The sequence below is a fragment of the Rhinoderma darwinii genome, unplaced genomic scaffold (assembly GCF_050947455.1).
Source record: "Rhinoderma darwinii isolate aRhiDar2 unplaced genomic scaffold, aRhiDar2.hap1 Scaffold_138, whole genome shotgun sequence".
NCBI lineage: Eukaryota > Metazoa > Chordata > Amphibia > Anura > Rhinodermatidae > Rhinoderma > Rhinoderma darwinii.
The window spans coordinates 2,971,309-2,976,635 of record NW_027461966.1 but is presented as its reverse complement, the minus strand read 5'-3'; the positions used below and the strand labels follow the sequence as shown (position 1 = coordinate 2,976,635).

General features: G+C 43.3%; 1 long non-coding RNA gene across 1 annotated transcript; it reads left to right on the top strand.

Moving 5' to 3' along the window:
* Positions 1-265: 265 nt before the first annotated feature.
* LOC142699142 (uncharacterized) lies at positions 266-5,103 on the top strand. Its single transcript, XR_012866023.1, has 3 exons — positions 266-1,077; positions 2,143-2,237; positions 4,633-5,103. It is a non-coding gene; the product is annotated as an uncharacterized LOC142699142 (long non-coding RNA).
* Positions 5,104-5,327: the final 224 nt, after the last annotated feature.

Here is a 5,327-nt window from a genome sequence, read left to right as displayed (position 1 = left end):
TGACCATGGAAATCTGCAATAAATATGTAACATGTGAACATAGACTTAGGAGCTACACGTGATGTTTCAGGCTACATTTACACACTGCAACCAGGTTACATCACACTTGTCTTCTCTCCCAGATTGTCCTGGAGACTTCCAAACTAGGGAAGATCTTACATGATGTAGCTGCATAAAGGAAGGCACTCTGCTGGGACTATTTGTGAGGGGGAACTCTGCTTGTAGTGGTTATTGGGGGCAGTCTGCTGGCACTAATTATTGGAGGCACTTTGCTGGCAATATGGGTTATTGAGGGGTCTCTGCTGGTAGTGTTGTTTATGAGGGGGCAGTATACTGGCACTGTTTAAGGGACAATACTCTGCTGGCACTGTATGGGGGCACTCTGCTTAGTCTAATGATGGGGTCGCTCGCTGATAACTGAGGCTTCTTAGCTGTCCTTATCGGTGGGGTTTACATAGGAAAGAAATTCTCAAACCACATCTCAAATCTCCCTGTAGTTGATTCTAAAAACAGACAAGTATGGCTCAGAAAAACGGCTGCAAACAAATAACCATTGATGTGAATGGAAATGAACAAAATGTTTTTCGCTTTCTGCGATTATTATTGACATGTTTTATAAGACATGTTGCATCTCGTGTTATACACAGCAGGAGGCAACAGCACACGTCTTATCACACAGGAAGAGGAAATACATCAGAAAGGGAAACGGGAAGAGGAAGAGCAGCCATGTCATACAGGAAATACAGGGAAGTGACATCATCACAGGAGGTAACGTATATCCTGTGTGCGGGGACCCCAGAAATATGATGACACTGACGTATCAGGGCTGATACATAGTAATGTTATGTTAATGTTATGTTATTATATATCATTACGTGTGTGTTTAGGCTGTGCTTATATATGTTAGTAGGTCGGACCAGAAGGATCGCGTGTTCTGTATACAAGCACCAGATAAGAAGAACATGGATCAGCACATCAACACCAGCGCTCCTGGGACTGCGCTCCAACCACACAGCAAAACGTCACTTCTCGGGTTCTATTCCTACAATGGAGGAAAAAGTCAATTATATATTTTCAGTAATTATTGTTACAATATCTCCATTAAGGAAATCTCATGTATGGAATATTTTTTTGTATCACCTTAACTTCTGGTTACACCTGAAATGCCCTATAAGGGTATTTAGATATCATAGAGGGGGTATCACGCTGGAGACCCTCTCTATGACCCAAATGGAAGCTCTGCGCCACCTCTGTCCAGAGGCTGTGTGTGGTATTGCAGCTTTTCTGTATTGAAATGTATAGGGCTAAGCTGTCCACACACCGCACATCACCTGTGGACAGGTGTGGCTCTGTTTTTGGAAGACAGCAGCTCTATTTTTCTAATTATGTACAACCCCTTTAATGAAATAATCTCTTTAGAGGGTTTTCTCCATCTCAGACGTTTATGTGATATCCACCTATGCTCATGCACGCAGCTCTCTCCGTTCTGTACTATGGGAGTTACGCAAATAGTTCAACAGCGCTCAGCTGTTTCCGAAACTTCCATAGAACAGAATAGAGAGAGGGACGTGCGAGGCCTTTCCGAAGTCATTCTCCACCTGGAATCAGCAGCCATTAGACGGGACAGGGATCTGGGAACAAAGCAGGACAGGGTCAGGGAGAGACCTCCGTTTTCCACATAGGTGTGAGTCCCAGAGAAATAGTAAGATGGGAGTACCCCTTTAAATAAAACTTCTTAGTGATGATCCATTTTCTTAAGGTGTTTAATTAAATTATGGACAGTGAGGTCGAAGAACCGGCACCCAAAATATCTATAGTGGAGTGACATGCCTGTTACTAACGCTGTATACAAGCTCCCCACGTATAACAGACAGGGCCCTCACTGAGACTTTGTAGGGGCTCCTAGAGACAAATATATATTGATGTACAGACATTTTCCCCTCCGTTATTGTGCAGCACGACCTCCCCACATATAACAGGCAGGACCCTCACTGACCCCCTGGACAGACACATAGGCCTGAATATATTTATATCTTTATATTTTCCATTATTCACCTGCAGGAAATGTTATTTTTAGAAATGGGGAGAAATACTTGGAATTGTGTTTTTTTAGTTTCTGATGTTATTTTTGTTACTTCTCAGGTATAAGGAGAAAAGTATCCGGCACATACAAGATGAGACGTGGATGAAGATGTGCGGAGGACTGTACCCCACCGGGAAAGAGCGGGCTGTCACTGGTATTACCATGGGGCAGATTTACTAAGGCCTCATGCACACGACCATAGTGAGGTGCATTGACCGTGACTTACGGCTTGTACGTCCGCGGAGTGTCACCCACGGCCGCCCTCAAATCGCGGGCCGTGCATATGACCGCGTGCATTATTTTCTATGAGCCTGTACCGCAAAACACAACCGTAATAAGACATGTCCGTTGTTTTTGCGGTCCAGGTTCCTGGGCAATGCATGGACCGTGGAAACCAAGGTCGTATGCATGGGCCCATTGAAATGAATGGGGTCGCAATTCACCTGCAGATTTGCGGGTGAATTGCGGCCGCAAAAATAAGTTAGTGTGCATGGGGCCTAAAACTATCTGAGTTTTACACAGTGTAAACTGATACAAGGAAGTCAGAAATTGCGCCAAATTTATCACAGTGGTGCACGATGTATGATAGATTTTACTAGACATGTTAGACACTTTTCTCTTCCTTATACCACCTCTTGGTTGGCTTAGTTTAAGACACGCCCCTTTATTCTAGGCCACGCCCCTTGTCAAGCACGCCGCAAAATGTGTCTAAAACAATTAATAAATATGGCGCACAACATGTACGCCATAATTCTGGCTCAATTTGAATAGTAAATCTGCCCTACTATAAATGTAATATAAATTTGGGGTTAGTATTCAGGGCATATTCCCTATTTAAAGAATTGATAAGAGTCGGGAATCCTTCAGCTTAGTCCATTCTCTCTACTATCAGTCAGTACAGGGAGTAGTAGTACATATAAAACATTACATGGTCACCATGTCAGCTTTATTCTGCCTGCACTGACAGCACAAAGTCTTCATGGTGACTGCAGGACTGGAAGTCAAGGACCACCTCTATGATGTCCGCGGGACCTAATAGGGATATGGCTCTTTTTCCATTTATTTGTTGTTGTACTGTAATGAGAATATTATTTACATGCAGTATTTATTGCTAGGGGTATTTTTTTTTCTGAAAATTCTATAAAGAGCAAGTGGTGTAGGATTGGTTCAGACTGGTGACATCAAGACACAAATGTGACCTCAAGAATTCGTCAATGAGCTGATAATCCCGGTGCCAATTCTGGCTGCAAGTAATATATAAAGGGGCACACCTACCTCAAGTATTGGCACAGTATAAGGTGATCAGGGTGACTGCAGGACTGGAATTAACGCTCTTTTATGAAAAGTGTGTTTTGCAATGTTCAGCACATGGCAGCTTTGTGTATATAGTAGTATATAGACCCTACTGCACTGATTCTTCATACTATACCCTAATAGAGCATAGTTGACAATATTTGGAATTTCTTTCTAGGGACACTTCGGTTTCAGATGGATTGAGACAGGACTTGACAGGGCCTACCTTTGACAGAACGTGGTTCATTGGGCATGGCTTGTCATGGGGCAGGGTTAGTGAGAATACGCTTTGTGTACCAGATATTCCCTGTATTCTATCCTCACTATAAAAACCTTGCAGTAAGGACAGTATAGAGGGAGGGTATCGCCTGCAGAAGTGATCTAAGTAAGTATGGCACGTGACCACTGTGGCCAGTGATTGACTAGTGCGATCATGTGCCGATACGGGACATCACTGGTCCAGCCTATGTAAACAGGCCGGCAGGGGATTGTGAACTGCCGGCACTGGAGGCGCAGACAATTAGAAGGTGGGTATTTGCTAAATGGTGCAATTTTCAGTTTGAATTACAATTTTTATAAAGCCTGGAAAACCCCTTTAATACCAAACCCTAAAATGTATTCAGACCCCCGGACAAATCCCCTTTATGTACTTCCTGCTCCTTCAGCAGCTCTGGGTCCCATTCGGCTCCGGACCCCACCTCTGCTGGTTGAGCCAGGAGCTGATAGTAATATTGGCCTTTACATATTGGAGTAATCCAATAGATAACAGCCAATTTTTTAAATAAAATCCTGCGATGTAGTTTGGGTGGGCACTGCGCCTTTGATTGCATGACAGATTTTTCTTGGAGTTCCCCTTTAAAAATTGGTAAGCGGCGGGTAACACAAATACTTCACACGTGGGCAGTAAAGTAAAACCCATTTTATTTTGACTGTATTTCTGGACCGGACTGGTCCGGGACTAAACTTGACTGGTCCCTTCGTCAGGTTAAGATCAGATAAAGGGACAAGTCGTGCCAGAAACGCGTATTTAAATAAAATTCTACCATCGCTTGGCGCCCTATCTGTCCCCGTTTTGAAACCTTTGTGTTAACCGCATCTTAAAGTTGAGCAGATTTACTTGTGAATTTATTTAACTTAGTTGAACATAGAACGCACTATCTACCTACCTGGCAGATAAAGGGTCTCGGTGTGGGTCACGGGGAATATCTTCAAGAGAGCAACTCTTCACTAGGACATTTTATTTATTCTTGTTTCAGAACTGAAGGGAATGTACCGTACAACATCAGCAGGAGGAAGCCCTGGTGTCGAGAACGTCAGCCATGGAAAGGGATGTGCCAGATCAAGGTCTCTACGCTAAAGAGGCAGCAGATATGAACCACTAATGTCCATCTAAGAATGCCGGAACGTCATCCGTCCACACCTCCTCCTTCCCATCCCCCACTGTCCAGAAGGGGTTTTTAAGATCCATGCAATTAAAAGACAACTGTCCAGAAGTCTTTGAAAATGAAGCCTTGTCCATGATTCGCAGGGCTGCGGTGAAGTACAATGGTTTTGGGTGTTTAATGGCAAGTCTCTTCAGATGCCCGGCAATGGACTTCCTCCCCTCATCCTGTTTGGTAGGGTCTCTGCACTCCCTTTCCTGTAGAACAGCTGCCTCTACAGATTCCCAAGGCCTTTTATATTTTTTTTCCTGTCTGGCTGATAGCAACACATGTCAATAAAAACATACCTCAATGTATTTATTGTATTTCTAATAAAAATGGATAGACAAATACATAAAAATAATTTGTTTTAATTCCAAAGAACTTTCATAAAATCTATATTATACCTGTGTAATCAATTGTGGACATGGTCACTGATTCATTGACGAATGAGTAGGCTGGGTAACCCGTGGAGTAACATCCAAACAAGAAAGACATCTTCCTGCTAAAAAAACAGGTCATAATCAGGA